The sequence below is a fragment of the Triturus cristatus genome, chromosome 9, assembly GCF_964204655.1.
Source record: "Triturus cristatus chromosome 9, aTriCri1.1, whole genome shotgun sequence".
NCBI lineage: Eukaryota > Metazoa > Chordata > Amphibia > Caudata > Salamandridae > Triturus > Triturus cristatus.
This window is the reverse complement of record NC_140592.1, coordinates 996,644,831-996,660,920: the sequence shown is the minus strand read 5'-3', so window position 1 is coordinate 996,660,920 and position 16,090 is coordinate 996,644,831.

Below are 16,090 nucleotides of genomic sequence, written 5' to 3'. Positions count from 1 at the left end.
CTGTGCGGTGCAACTATTAATAGGCTGTTCTCATGCAGCACACTCTCCCACACTCACACAGCCCTGTAATGTGGTGCAAAGCATATCGACAAGTCTGTATGAAGCACACTTGCACACACACGCACTTGGCACCGTAATACGGTGCCAACGCTATCCCACAGCTCTCAGTTACCACCCCACTACTCTAACCACAGGTTAGATATAAAAATTAAAAAACTACGCTTACTATACCAGTTTAAGGCTGGAGTCACACTTAATCAGGGGCCCAGGGGAGAAGGCTGGAGTAAATATCAGGGTAGCCAGGCAACAGCCGACAAATGGGGGTTGGCCACCACTCGGGAAGTTCACCCACTTTATGCGGAGCAGAAATGGGCTAGAGGCTGTCCCAGTTCAATCAAGGGGTCCCTCAGTTTGCCTTCCGGCACCAGCCAAGCTCTGTGAAGCACAGGGGAGTCACGCAGTCTCTTGACCCGTTTCTGATCACTCTCGGAAGTGCTCCTCAGCCCAGTCACTTACTCCCACCACTCAGGCCCCATCCGGGCGATACTACCTGGCAACACGAAGTCCCCGGGTGAGGAGAGGGCAGTTGATTCGTCACACTGAGAGCAAAATGGAACACTGTGAATGGGGTTGCAGCGGTCCCCACACCGCACGGGAAATGATATACAATGTCTGGTGCATGTTGAGCCAAGTCGCACAAGACGATCCGTTCACAATGAACCACGAGTCGGGTTCTCCGTACCTCCCTGGACATGAGGCACAGCGTTTGGTGTGCAATGATCCGAGTCACACCAGACAATCCAGTCCCAATCAACCCATGGTCCGGTTTGCTGTACCTCCTTGGAATGATGTCAGAGAAAAAGGAACCAAAAACACCAAAGGTTTAGTTGAATACATATGTATGTATTATTCACATAATATACAAATATTATACAAAAGAGAAAGACAATAGTGAAAAGTGTCCCAAGTGTTACATGAACCTAACAGTTGAGTGACAAAGTGTGACAATATATACAAGGTTTCAAGGATTTCTTCTAGCAAAAGCGACCATTTCTGAAATATTGACACATTTTCAGCAACTTTAAACAATAGTAAGTGCTGTATCAGTGGTTCGCTTTCATCAATACTGTTGATGGCGTTTCGACCCTCTCTAGAATGTGGGGTCTCATCAGGACCTATAATTGTGGGGACATCTGGATGATTAATCGCGCAGTTTGAGAGATGGGATGTGCCAACCGTGAGTGAAAAGAAGAGAAAGGTACTCACAGGGAGACCCAACCAGGTTCCCTGTAGAGTGTGAGCTGGTGATCACGATGAGGTTAGGATGGCGGGGCCTGGAGCAATGAAGAGTTTCGGGGCGTAGAATCTGGTCCTTGTAGCGGTGCACCAACCACCGGCAGCAGACGTTTGCAGACTGACATAATATGCATCGCTCGTACAACCCGTAACCCCTACAATTTTTAGGAATCGGGTTACATATTCTACAAACAGCGGACTTCATGCCACATCCTGGCCCGCCATCCGCTACAAGAACTGGATTCTATGCCCCGAATCTCCTCATTGCTCCAGGCCCCGACATCCTAACCTCATCGTGATTGCCAGCTCACCCACTACAGGGAACCCGGCTGGGTCTCCCTGTGAGTACCTTTCTCTTCTTTTCACTCACGGTTGGCACATCCCATCACTCAAACTGCGCGAATAATCATCCAGATGTCCCCACAATCATAGGTCCTGATGAGACCCCACATTCTAGAGAGGGTTGAAACGCCATCGACAGTATTGATGAAAGCGAACCACTGATACAGCACTTATTATTGTTTAAAGTTGCTGAAAATTTGTCAATATTTCAGAAATGGTCACTTTTGCTAGAAGAAATCCTTGAAACCTTGTATATATTGTCACACTTTGTCACTCAACTGTTAGGTTCATGTAACACTTGGGACACTTTTCACTATTGTCTTTCTCTTTTGTATAATATTTGTATATTATGTGAATAATACATACATATGTATTCAACTAAACCTTTGGTGTTTTTGGTTCCTTTTTCTCTGACATCAATATAACCCTTTTATCGCGATTGCGCACCAGTATATCCAGACGTATACATATACTATTCCACAGGAACCGTTGTTTTCTTGTTATAATCAATTACCCTGGTTCCATAGTGAGTAGGATTCCCTTGTCCTCCTTTTTCGACTCCTTGGAATGAGGCACAACGTTTCGTGCACAATAATATGGGTCGCACCAGATAATCTGATCACAATCAACCCACAGTCTGGTTCGCCGCACCTCCCTGCAATGAGGCACAATGTCTGGTGCGTGATAATACGAGTCGCACCAGACAATCCGATCACAATCAACCCACAGTCTGGTTCGCTGTACCTCCTTGGAATGAGGCACAACATCTGGTACGCTATGATACGAGTCACACCAGACAATCCAGCCCCACACCCACCATTGCACGTTCAGGAGTACTGCACAAGGTAGGATGAGGCACTACTACTCATGCGCCCTCACTCCGAGGGCCACAACCTGGGAATAAGACACCGCGTGCAATGAACATGCAGTCAGCGTGTCACAAGAGAGAGATGAGGCATGGACGACGAAGTGGGCCATGCTGAGTCACGTAACTGGTGAATTTGCTCACCACCAACGAGACGCTTGTGCGTGCTGAGGCCCCACTATGCAGGGACGGTTTGGGGGCTCTGCACAAGGCAAACCGGTCTCCAGGCACAATACTTAGTTCCACAGAGGTGCTTGAGAGGGCACTGCTCTCCAAGTGAAACACGTAGACGGTGTAGGTCCCTCTTGGGAGGTCTTTGATATCCCTGAGACCTCCACAAAGAACAGGGGCAAGCCAACAAGCCCTTGGAGAGCACACTTCAGGGTGCCATGCAGCAGCAGGTAGTCAGACCAGACCAGCCACTATTCAGGCAGAGTGCACAGTCCCTTCCAATAGCAGTCTCTCCTGCTTGTGCACAACAGATTCCTTCTGGCAGTGTACACCATGCAGTCCAAGATGTCTGGTCCCACGTCCCCACAAGTGTATCTCTCGCTTGCTGAAGTACAGCACCTGTAATGTAGTGTGCCTTTGAAATTGGGGGTGCTGCAGAGGGTTCTCCTTTGAACCACAGATGCCCCCTACATTTCAGCCCTGTCTGCCATGAGGAATTGGAATGTAGATCTTAATCTTTAATGTGGCTTCCCAGAGGCCAATGTCAAAATTTCTGCCCCAAATCTATCCAGCCAAGTCCTCAAATGGCAGAGGTCTGCCATTCCAGTTGCATGCCCAATGTTTATGGCTATCTCTGGAGAAACTTGAATGGCATGGTGAGCAAAAACACGATGGATTTAGGCCCGGATCTCTGTACTGGGGTGAATGTATGACATTGTTTTGCATTCTGTCCATCAATTGTTCTTTTTGTTTTTATCTCTGGGGAATGCAAAAATGTGCTCCCACAGCCTCCAGTGTGGACTGGATTCATATGGAAAGGCACGCAAAAGAGTTTAGCACAGATAAATGCCCACTTTCTAGAAGTGACGTTTATAAGCTATTAATGACAAATCTACCTTTACCACAAGTGAGGATTTGTCATTGTGAATCCAATGATAGTAAACAATGGGAGGCTGCTCCACTGTAAGTCACCACCGCAGCTTAAAGTAATTTCAGCCATTCCCTCATGTTAACCTATGGGGAGAGCAAACCTCATAGGTAGTTAAAACACACATGGGGGTTCTTTACTACATGGGCAGAGAACATGTGTACCTGCCCTGCCTTTCACCTATCACTTGTTCCTTCCCCCAGGGCTCACCCTACGGGAGTTCTAGTGTTAGTGAAAGGTCACCCAGCATTGGCAATTCATTTAGAAAGCCCAAGCTGAGCATAAGTGTAAATGCACACACACAGGTCTGCAATAGCTGGTTTAAGATATGTTTGAAAACATCATGAGCCTACTTCCCGCTGTAAGCTAAAACTGTAGTCTAAAAGTCATTCAGAAATTCCCCCATGTTGACCCATAGGAAGAGCAGACCTCCTAGGCAGGGAAAACCACATGGGCATTATTCACTACCTGGACAGGGAATACACATGTATACCTGTCTTGTCCTTCCCTTACCACTTACCCCACCCCTCAGGGCTTACCCTAGGGGTGGTCTGGTGGTAGTGAACGGCCCACTCAGCATTGGCTAATGGTTTAGAAATGCCAACCTGAGCATACATGCAACTGCACACACACAGGCCTACAATAGCAGGCTTGAGACACTTGAGGCATGTTTGAAAGGCTATTCTTGTGTGTGGCACAATCAGTGCAGAAGCACACTAATAGCCAGTGCAGTACCTGCCTTGGGTATGTGGTATATCTCTTTACAGGGTACTCACAGGTACAGCACCTAAACCAATCGGGTAAGCATCACTTCCTAGCATGTGAAGGAAGGGCGCGCACACTTTCACACTGCATTACAGTGAAAAAGTGCCCGGATTCCTAAGGCCACGAAAAGAGAATCAGCAAAAGCCAGGAAGAATAAAGCAAAACTTTTTCGGGAAATCTCCTAAGAAGGGCCATGTCCAACAGTGGGCAACTGCACATTGGCTCAAAAGCGGTGCACATAAAAAATGTGAGAACCAGATTTAAGTTCCACTATGGCATCGCAAAAGGCTTGGGTGGGAAAATATGTTGTAAACTTTTAAGAAACCTCATCACAATAGATTATTTGAACAAAGTAGTCTGGTCTGGCAACCACAAAGAAGCTCAAAGAGCCGACAAGTAGCATTCAGCACAGTCCAGCGCAAGTCCTTGCTAAGCCAAAGACAAAACGAATAACAAAACGTTCCACAATGTGGCTTGTAAAGGATCCATCTGGCAGTTCGTGCACCAGGCCATAAACGTGTTCCAGTGCCCTGTGAACAGTGACTTTACAGAAGGGTGTCTAGCTGCTAAGATAATATCTATAACCTTGGGAGGGAGATCCAATGGAATCAACTGTTACTGTTCAATCGCCATGCATAGAGGTGCAGGTTGTGGAGGCCCGTGTGCAAGGCCCTGTCCTGCTGCTTCAACAGTAAGTAGATCCTCCAAAAGCAACAGCTTGATCAGAAGACAGATGCTATTGCCAAGGAATTGTTGAGTACCACATTCTTCTGGCCCAATTTGGAGCCACTAAAATGATTAGAACCCGGTTGTTCATGATCTTTTTCAAAACATGAGCCAGGAGGAGCAGGGACAGAAAAGCATACAGGAGTTCTGCGCTCCACCCTAGGCAAAATGCACCTCAGAGAGAACCTTTATGGGAACTCTAATGCACAAAAGTGTTAACAGCAGTGGTCAAAAGATTGAGCCAGGGTTCTCACCACTGTTTAAAGAAGCCCTGCACCACCTCTGGGTGTAACTGCTGTTGGTGATCTGCTAAGCATTGGTGGTGGAGTTTGTTTGGCCCAGATGAGACTTGTTATCAAATATCATGGTGTCTCAGCCATCTTGAAAGGTTTGGGATAAAGACACCCATTGGCTGTCTGGGATTACCAGTAAGATATGCCTGACAGTGCCTCATAATACATGGGTGTAGAGACCAAGGAGACAGCTGCCATTTACTGAACGTTGGTCAAGGCTGGTAGAAGAAAATATGAGCTGGCCAAAGGTTTCTAAATGTTTGGATTCACGTTCAGGAGTTGAAGGGCAAGTATTAGGGTTGAATTTACTGGTGGATGCCTGAATCACTAAGCTCTCGGGAGTTGGATGCTGCGTGGAGACGAGCGACCTGCCAGTTGAATTGAGAATCCGGACATGGTTTTGCCTAAGTGCACCAGAGCGTATCTGTGACAGCCTCATTAAATGGCAGGGGGGGATTGGTAGGAGCCTGGCCTGGCTGAAGGATCTCCATGAGAATACTGGTTTAAATCTCTATGGTGGGGAGTTGCAGGTCAAGGACCTCTGCAGTTTTTCTAATTACATTAAAAGATGCACTCTGGACCAGGAGGGGAGAGAAATCTAGTGTCTGTGAAGGTGTTTAAGTTACTGGCATCCTGTAATTCCTGATACTAATTGTCTTCATCAAACTGTGGGACAAATGTGTCATCATAATTTTGGCTCTGCGCCAAAGAGTTGATGTAGTGTATGTGTGTGGTGCATGGTTAAGGAAGTGTGTCGGAATCAGAAGGATTGCCAAAGGGCTGTGTTCCAGTGGGTTCAGAGTCGAGCCTTGGACGATGTCACAATGAGTTCAGCTCGGGGCTGGAGACCACTTCAGGGTATCTTCCTCCAGTTCCGACATCAATGTTGAAGAAAGTGGCGCAGAGTGGGGCGGATTCGAGAGGCACTGATGGTGCCAAGGGTAAACCTGCTGGCAGAAGTCCAACTGGAGGACATTGTGGATGCTTGGGGCTCAGGCTGCAGCTGAAAGAGCAGGAAGCATAACAAAAATGCACAACGTGGCCTCCCTAAAGATCTTGACTTGCTGTGACATCGAAGGTAGACCTTCAGGGTGCATTGGGACAAGACCCTGAATCGGCTCTTCAAGAGTTTGGGAGCAAGACCGTGTGGCACATTTACACCCGTGTGTCTTCACTGGAGATCGAGAATGGTGAAAAGAGGCAGATTGATGCTTGGAATTCTTGTGTTCCTTCTTTAACATAAATGAGGACTTCAACAGTGACAAAGATCTGCTGCGGAAACAACTTTGGAAATGGCACCTTCCTTTTTACTTCGTCCGGTCAAGGTGGGAGTCTTACAGTGTTTTGCGACATTGAGCTTTTCTTCACGATCCCGAATGCTCTTCAGGTTCATCTGGGCTCAGTCATAGCAGGCCCTGGAGTCGATTTCCGACCCCAAGCACCAGAGGCATAGCTGGTAGGATCTGTCACAGACATCTGTATGCGACAGTCCCAACAAGGTTTAAATCCTGTTGTTTGGGAGGGGACATTTCCCTTGCACACAGGTAAACCTTTGTGAAAAAGATTAGAAAAATGTCACCAGAGAGAGGAACGACGTCGAGGCGGAGCCGCACTATGGAACTGATAGGCGTGCAGGAGTACTGTTTTATAATTTTCTGGGTCGAGTCTGCCGCCTCAAGGTGAGGAATCTGTGCTTAGAAGTATCCATCAGAAGTCGAATCACAGTGGTGAGGTCTTTTGAATGTGTGAATAAAGAGACGAAGGGGTGGGAGCGTGCTTCTGGGGAAAGAGTGTTCAGTCCTCTGGAGGAATATGTCTGCAGGAAAGGTAGCAGGGTGGCTAGGAAATCATCCTAGTTTGATGATTTTGTTTAATGCTATTTTTTTTAGAAATTATGTTGTGACTTACGGATTTAATATACAGAGTTCAATGGCATGTTTACCTGTTTTTTGCATGCACCTGTGTATCTTCTTTTCTTCCTGTTCATCTTATTTTGTTTTTTTCTTCTTTGTTTTGGTCCTTTCTCAACCTACGTTTCCATTATAAATATGGTGGTTTGGGGGTGAATTGTAATTGGGTGGTAAGAAATGTGGTGTATCCTTTATCTGGCATTTGCCTAAGACATGTCATTAGTGTTCTGATATAAAACTTGCTGTGTTCAAGGTTGGATTGACCAGCTGGCCATTTCACTCGCTGTTGTGTGGATGAGATGCAATAAACAGAATTTTAGCTACACTTGCTGCACCCTATATACCCACTCAATTGGCACGGTCATACAGTTCAAAATGCATTATTTCGCAAAGCGACAGGTAAATTAGCAAAAAACGTTTGCTCTTAAGCAGTAAAGCACTATTTTATATAATAATAATCCACATTTGTAAAGCGCGAACAATCACCCGTAAGGGTCTCTAGGCACTGGGGGCCGTCGGGAAGATTAAGCAAGCTATTGCCCTGAGTCACATGGTGTTGGGTTAATCTGCCGCCGGCGCCGGGGATCCCCAGATTCCGGAGTCAGTCGCCCTGGCAGCGGCGCCACACCTCTTCCAATGTTACCCGATGGTGAGAGGATAGCAAAGCCATTGGCAGATGAGCTCAGCAATTAAATACTGACATTCTAGTTAAGGAAATCTCGGTTCCAGAGAAAGGATAACAATGTAGATTACAGGGTATGCATGCTATGTCTGCCCATTTTCCTACTGACTTACAGGCTCAAGTTCTTGGGCAAGATAACTACTGGACAAGAAAAAAAATTGACAAAGCCTTTAGTCAAAAGGGTGTCAGTCTAAAAAGACTTCCCAGCTCCTATGTCGATTAAGAGGATAGACAATTCAGCGTTGATAAGAAAGGACTCCAAATGTGTGTAGATTAAATGTAGTATGTAGCTGGTACCAACGATTGGCATGCGAGAAAGTTTTGCAAGTGTAGGTGGCTAGTATCCCAGCGTCTACCTCAGCTCTCTGTAACAGTCTGAGCGAGTGCCAAATCAAAGGGGCAGATGTCTTGACTCTAGTATGTGACATTTGACTTCTCTTCTGATGGCTCGCAGGTACTTGAATCTCAAAGACTTGAATTCTGAAAGGGGACAGCTATTATCAAAACATTTTGGTGACCTGTGGACTAGTGGGGAGAGAAAAGACAGGTTGCTGGAGTAAGCTGCTTACACTGGTTTTATTGCAGTCTAATGCGCCCATGACACGGCATCAGTAAACCATGTCTTGGTCCTCTAAGATCTTGGCAGCAACTGACATATTGGTCAGTCACTGTCACAACCTTCGGACCTTATGAACCTTCTAGCACGCCAACATCCTACCCTATCGTGAGACCATAGAATCTCACTCACCACAGTTGCTTTGAGTAAGAGGGTCCTAGAAGGTCTGTTTGCTGATGGTAAGGGCTACCTGGAAAATTTCAAACCAGTGTGACGGGATCAGCCGCCCTGAAGCATTATGTCACCAATGGGCTCCTGAGGGTTAGGAGCAAGATAACTGCATTAATATTGTCTGTCAGTTTTGTACAGCAATAGCGAAAACGTTGCTTCAGGGGACTTTAGGCTCATGTTGCCAAACTGTGGAGATTGAGTTGTTCAGACTGAAAAATAAATGGCTTCCTATACCTCCAGACGAGACCGATAAATTGCTTCTTTGGGATGCTGTGAAGTCGTCTGTGCCAAACCTGCCAGTCTCACCACACAGATGGATCATATGGAGTCTCAAATGTCTGTCGGCAACCAACACATCAGGGGGATCTCAGCCCTAGGTACAATGTCCTGTAGGGAGGAGGATAGGAATAAGCATCTATGAATAAGGATAGGCAGCTTCCATTGGAGAGGAAGGGTTCTTGGGCAGTGCAGGGGAGAAGACAACCAGGATTGTTCAATACTCCATGGTCGTTCATCAGCAAATTCATAATACAGTGTTGTTCTTCCTTGCCTACCGCATCTTTCACAGTTGTGTTTTCACTCAGACTGGAGTCTCAGGAGGGCTGGTAGGGAGGTCTGCTCTTGGAATGGACTTCTTTGGCTGGGGTTGCTTCTGGCGTTTCAGTCAGCTTTACAGCAGACAGGCTGTTCTCTTTGGCATATTTTCATCCCAGCTAAAGGGAGGCATTCCACAAGCAGATGTACAGACTAGGGGGCACCAGATCATACCCTCAAGGCACATTTGAGGTAACAAAACAATTTTCACTAGGGAAATTCCGCCTCAAGCAGAAAGGGTTGGGGCAATGCCAGTTACATGTATGCTCGGTGAGTTTATGAGTTGATATCATAGAAATTCCATATTGTTTACTTTCCTTTTAGAACAACGTGACACAACACAAGCGATGAAATATTTGGTTGCAGGCTGGTTCAATTTAACAGAGAAGTTTGCTGTAAAAAAAAAAATGGCAAAATGCTTCTACACTGAGAAGTCTTCTCTCAAATAAAACTCTCAACATTAAGTACGTTCCCAGTGACAGGCATTGTGCATTGTACTTCACCAAAATCAGCTCACCATAGGGTTCTTAACACCTTTCTTAACAACTCCTCCACAGGTGAATGTCATTTGTCATGGGAAGTCTTTGTGCTGCCATTGTTGTCAGGTTTTGCCCAAGTGCATTAGCAAAGGCCAAAAGCAATCGTCCAAACTAAGTGGTCAAAAGACACAAGAAAAACCATACTAAGTCACGAAATTGCCAAACTCGAAAATACCAAGTATTAAGTAACAAAAGTCAACATACTTTTTTCACCCCAATTGCATTAAATGTTGGTCGAAACAGTTCCCAATACTAATGCCACATTCATAACAGGGTTCAGCAAGGTGTTGTGTATGCGTTTTGAGCCTCCGTGAGCTACAGCAAAATGTTTGGAGGACCTGTTATGTTTCATACAGGTACCCAGATATAGGCTCAGGTAGTAGCTAAACCATTCACCTATATTTTCCCTGCCATTACACTACATAACGGTTCTTGGTACTGACCTGTTACCTAGTTACGGTACTGCTTAAACGACCTGGGATTTCTCCGAAAAATAGCCTCATTCATTATGCATGTGGATTCTTGGAATCTCAGCAGGACTACTATCTCCTGCATAATAACTATGTATAAGGGTCATTCCTTCTGTCATCCTAGTCCGACATGACCCAGCAAGGTAGATCCCCTGAGGGTACCACTTTGGGTATATAAACACCATATCTTTGCTGGGACAGGGAGAGGAGGAAAATGACTTCCAAGCTGACACACTGAGAATTAGGTTCCTGCATGCAGACACTCCAGCTCGCAGTGGTCTGACATCCCTTGTGGGTGTCCATCTCAAGACCAGGACGGGGTCCCACAGTCTCTCACTTCCGGTAATGGGGTTGGCTTTATCCTAGAGGAATTCTTGGCTCTACACCTACATACATGCTAGGTACACATATGTATATCTAGTTAGGGGTACATCGTAGGAGTATGCATCATTATTGTCATGTATTTATATGATTGCGTATATTCATTGTTCTAGCACTATGGTAGGAATCTACTAGCCTTTTACTCTATTGGTGCTTATAATCCTTTATATCTGTTTCTGTCTTATGGTTGTTTCAGCACACCTATTTTACATTAGAATGATGCTGGTTCAATAAATGCTTATTGAAAATGTCCCCACCTCTTTTCTGTGTATCTCTCTGAGACAAAGTGAGCACGAGTGAATGAACAAAAAGTACTGTACTATTTCCACGATACCTGATAGGATAGAGTTGTCATGTTCGATAGCTGCCAAGAACTATTCTCTCCTTGGTAAGAGGAGTTTACAGTGGCACTGTGAGCTAGCTGGTATACAGGCAAACATACCCGGTGGGGGTGTCTGGAATCAGTCTGGACACCAATCCCACAGTCTATGTTGTCTAAATGCGCATATCCTCTATAGGTTTATAGGAACTACACGACAGACCCTAGTAACAGAAGATCCATTCACACTGACTGTTTTATTGATGGACTAAAAACTCTCCAAACAGCTACATGCTACACACATCTGGCTACTCTGGCACAGCGAGTATACATACCTACGACCTGCATCAACCAAACAATTAGAGGTATAGGAGGAAATACATAATTTAGTTCATATTCCTATATGACAGTAAAATAATCTTAAATACACAAGCAGCCTGAAACTCTACCTAAAACAAAATTACTCTCACAGTTGGAGATGGTAATGGTTGAGACGAACTACACCAGAGGAGTCCCCCCTCAAGATAACATTATCCCAAACAAAACATGAGGTGTCTCAAATAGAGGCCGCAGACTTCACTTGCCTGCTATAAGGAAACTTGCAGTTCGCATTCTAACGTCATGTACGAACACATAGAGCAACCCTTTTGCTAGTGCATAATGATCAGGGGGGCACATCTCAGTGTGACTGATGGATAGCGATGAGGTCCTGCACTACTCAGTTTGAGTTTGACAGGAAAAACATAAAGCCTTAACTTGATGGCTTAGAGCTCCAGGAGGCTGACATGACCATGTTATTCCAACCATAACCACATCCCACTAACAGAAAGATCGCCCAGGTGGGCTCCCCATCTCTAATGTAAAATTCCCTCTCGAGTAATTTGTATAAATTCCTGAGTGCCACACTAGAGAACAAACCTCCTCTCTTTTAGGGGACATTGATGTCCTTTCAGGTACAGAGACCTGAGCCTAGTAGTGGCTCCAGCCGTGGTTCACAGAGCGAGGTTGCATATACCCCCTTCCAGTGTTGTTTGTAGGGGACTCTCTCTGTAACACCCTGTGTTGAAAAATAGAGACGTGCACCGAATCTTGTGATCGGACTTGGACATTGGCCTGAGGTTGCCTCCTCTCACCACCACTTCAGTAACCTTGTTAATCTGGGCTCAATGGGCAAAGAAGGGAGATCGCAAACCACTGTAGATGTGCATCAGTGTTCTGGACTGAAGATGCACTGGCAGCCATTTACTATCTGCTGTCCACATGGAGTGAAAAATCTGTCTTGTACGAACATCCACAGTTGATGATAGTTACCTGAACGGGTCAAAATCTCTAAAACTGGTTTAAAAAGGCTTATGTGAAGGGAGCCTTGGGGCACTTGATGCTATGCTATGGGATGGGATTTATGGAGCACATGGCGACCCAAAGGCATCCCAGCGCTAGAAGGAAAAGTATGCACAGGAAAAATAACAATTGGATAGGATCAGAACACCTAAAAATATCAGACTAAAAGATCCAAGTTTTAATGGATTTGCGAAAATGCAGTTTGGAATCCAAACACCTAATGGCTAAGGGGAGAGAATTCCAAAGCTTCGCAACATTACAGCTGAAGGATCGTCCTCCTCTTCTGTGTCTTCTAACTGAGGGGACAGAGACCAAGTGCTGGTTCGAAGAGCAAAGTTCTCTATTAGGCACATAATGTGTGACGAGTTGGTAAAGTATAGGACGGCCATTCTCATGGAGAACTCTATGGGCAATGCACAAAGATTTAAATTCAATTCTTTTAACAATGGGCAGCCAATGCAGCTTCCTCAGCCCCTGCCGGGCTGATTGAGATCTGGGAACGCCTTGTTTTGTGCCACCTGAAGTTTCTGGATGGTAGCCTTGGGGGTGCCTAAGAATAGAGAGTTGCCGTAGTCCAGGCGAAAAAGAATCAATCGTCAAAAAACAAAGGGATCCACCCTTATGGGAAAGCATAGAAGTGTTCCTCCAGACTACGTGTGTCTCCTACAATGGTGGAAAGCACACAGCTTTGTTTAAATACCCCTCACCCACCAAAAGGACCCTTGGTGGCATGCTTTATCATAGGGGTCTTCCCGACCCGCTGCGGGACGGGGCGTGCTGCGACCTACAACTGAAATTTATGAAAAACAATACTATGTGTGGTGTAGGAGTGTGAGTGGAAGGTTCAGAAGTGAGTGAATGGTGAAAAAGTAAATAATACCTGGCTCAGTGGAAAAAATAAATGTTAATATTCCTTTGAGCTGGTATCGTTAAAAGTGGGGAATGAGATGGAGATACTATGCTCTAATGAGCAGTGTCGCCTGTGTCAACATGTTTCAAAGCCCTCCCCTGGCTTCTCATCGGGACCTAGAAGAGATCCCTTCTACACTCAAATCAAAACAACTGTGTATTTACATATAATCCTAACTAAGTGGTGCACATAAATTTAACATGCACAGTATACTATACCCCAGTAGGTATATTGCTGAATGGGTTTAGCCCAGATAATGCCCCATGAACCTTCAAAAGGGAGGGAAAGGGTACCTATAGTCACACAAATATCAAGGTTACCTCCTCACCAGGACACTGCCTTTGTGAAAAAGAATCAATGTCTGGACTACTACTAGCCTTGAGGCCTGAGTGGTAGAATCTTGTGCAGCATCCTCAGCAGACCAAAACAACTGGCGGATAATCTAGTGGCTTGAATTATCATTGTCAAGGATTCATCAAGACTGTTCTTTCAGCAGGTAATGGGACATGTATCTTACTTAGGTGGTTATGTTAACACAGCCTGTGTTGTGCAGATCACGCTGATGTCTCAGTAAGGTTTTCAACGTGTGACTGCCTGCTCTCTTAGTGCTGATTTTGTGTATTTCTGGTTGATCTCTAGGCACAGATTACAGTGTGACTGAGATGTGCAGGTAACACTGTCCCATCCGGTCCTTAATAAGGATGTTAATTTGAGCCAGTTTGCAGCCAATAAAACAACTGATTTCCAATACAATACCAGAATAAGATATGGTATAAAACAATTTATAAACTGTAATACAAATTTTGTGGTATACTGTATCATTTGTTGTTGTGGACTAATCTATGTGGGCAGTACAATTCGCCCACTTAGGATCAGAATCCAGGAACATTTTAGGGCAATACGTAATAATTTAGGTAGTTACCCACTAGCGGTTCATTTCAATCATAATCATACCTTAGCAGATCTGAACAAAATTAGGTTCCATGGAATTTCCCACACTATGATTGGTGTAAGGGGTGGTGACAGGACTCTAAACTTGAGAAGAACGGAAGCTCAATGGATCATTAGACTACGAGCGGTCGAAATGGGTATCAATTTTGATAAGGAGCTGCACGTTTTTTTAGCCTAAACATTCACTTTGAGAGGCATGTCTATTACCAACATACTCTAATTTTCTGACATCAAGAAACGTGTACGTTTGTGCATGAATATGTCCTAAGATGTGTTTCCTATTAGTTCCCACTGCAGCTAAAACTATTTTGAATGTGAAACCTATATGCTCATTTCCCCCTTTTTTTGTAATTTCGATTAACAATCACTCTGAGGTTACATACCATGTACCATATCTATTCTGTTAACTGAATGAAATGTTTTTAAGGAGTTTATGTTGTGTTTCACACAAAAAAACCATGTTTGGGATATTATGTATATCTATGAGCTATACTGATATTAGACAGGCAGCCTTATTTCCTCTTGTCTTTCTCTTTTACTCAATTTCTCAGTTTCTTCTCACGCTTTTCTCTGTACTTATCTTGTTTCTATTATACACAATTTATAAATATTGGTGGCGAACTAACACTACTTTGTATGTAACCGAAATACGATTTTTATTTTATTTCGAATAGAAAATCATCTCTAAATATTCTCAAAAGAAGAAAAAACAGACATTAACTTTTATGCTAATTCTAAGTTTACAATGCCTGTTCTAATTTTTGGCAAGAAAAGCCTCGTTACCTTTCTAAGATGGCCGCCATAATTTCCTTCCGTAGGGACTAACTAATACTCTTAGCATAATTGGTCTATGCCGAAAAGGTGACCAAATGACCGTACTTATGTTTGAATTGAATACACCCTATCACACTTTAAAAAAGAAATTAATTTTGGCCCCACAATTGTGAGAGTAACTCAAAACTTTCTTCAGAAGATTTTCTTAAAATCCGACATTGCGGGACTTTTTGATGACATGGTTCAACGTAGCAACCACGTATTTCCACCTGAGATACGAGGGTATTTTTACCTTTCTAAAATGGCCGCCCCCACTTTCTCTTTTGGTGTAACCAATCACCAATAATATAACTGAAAATGGCCAATCACAGATTAACTAACTATTGCCGACTTGCTGCAAAATATTTCCGGTTTTTTTTCGCGCCATCTTTTGATCTGCACATAAAAGAAGCTGTTACTCGCCGTTCCTCTGTCTATCATTGGAAAGAAGACACGGGAGTCACTTTTCGGTTACTACCTACTATATCACGCGGTAAGCTCATCTATCTTATTGTTTCTTTGAATATCATCCCTTTAGTGGGATGACCGCGCAATAATTCTTTTATTTATGGTGGCCTTTGATAATTGCTCTATATAACTCCCTAAAACGCCACAAATAAGGATTAATTTCTCAAACGACAAAGTTAGGAGGACTAACATATCCCGGGACTAACTTTTGCATGGGATTCTAAGCCCTATGAGGCTCTAATACCTTTTGTCTTCGTAATACTCATATCTGAACACAATTGTGAATCGCCCCCTTTTTGAAGCCTAACCAAAAACTCTTTGGCAATTTCCTTTTTAAAACACCATTGTTTAATACTATAGCCCATTATACTTCTATAACTGTGCTGACATAACTTTTAGTCTTTGGCATTTACTTTAAAGCGTTATGCCTATTTCTATCTCAATTGATGCTCACACTACTTGTAACTACGTTACGTTCGGCATGTTATGTTTTTATAACCAATTTCCTTCTTGTCCTTTTTAGAAAACACGTTTCTGTT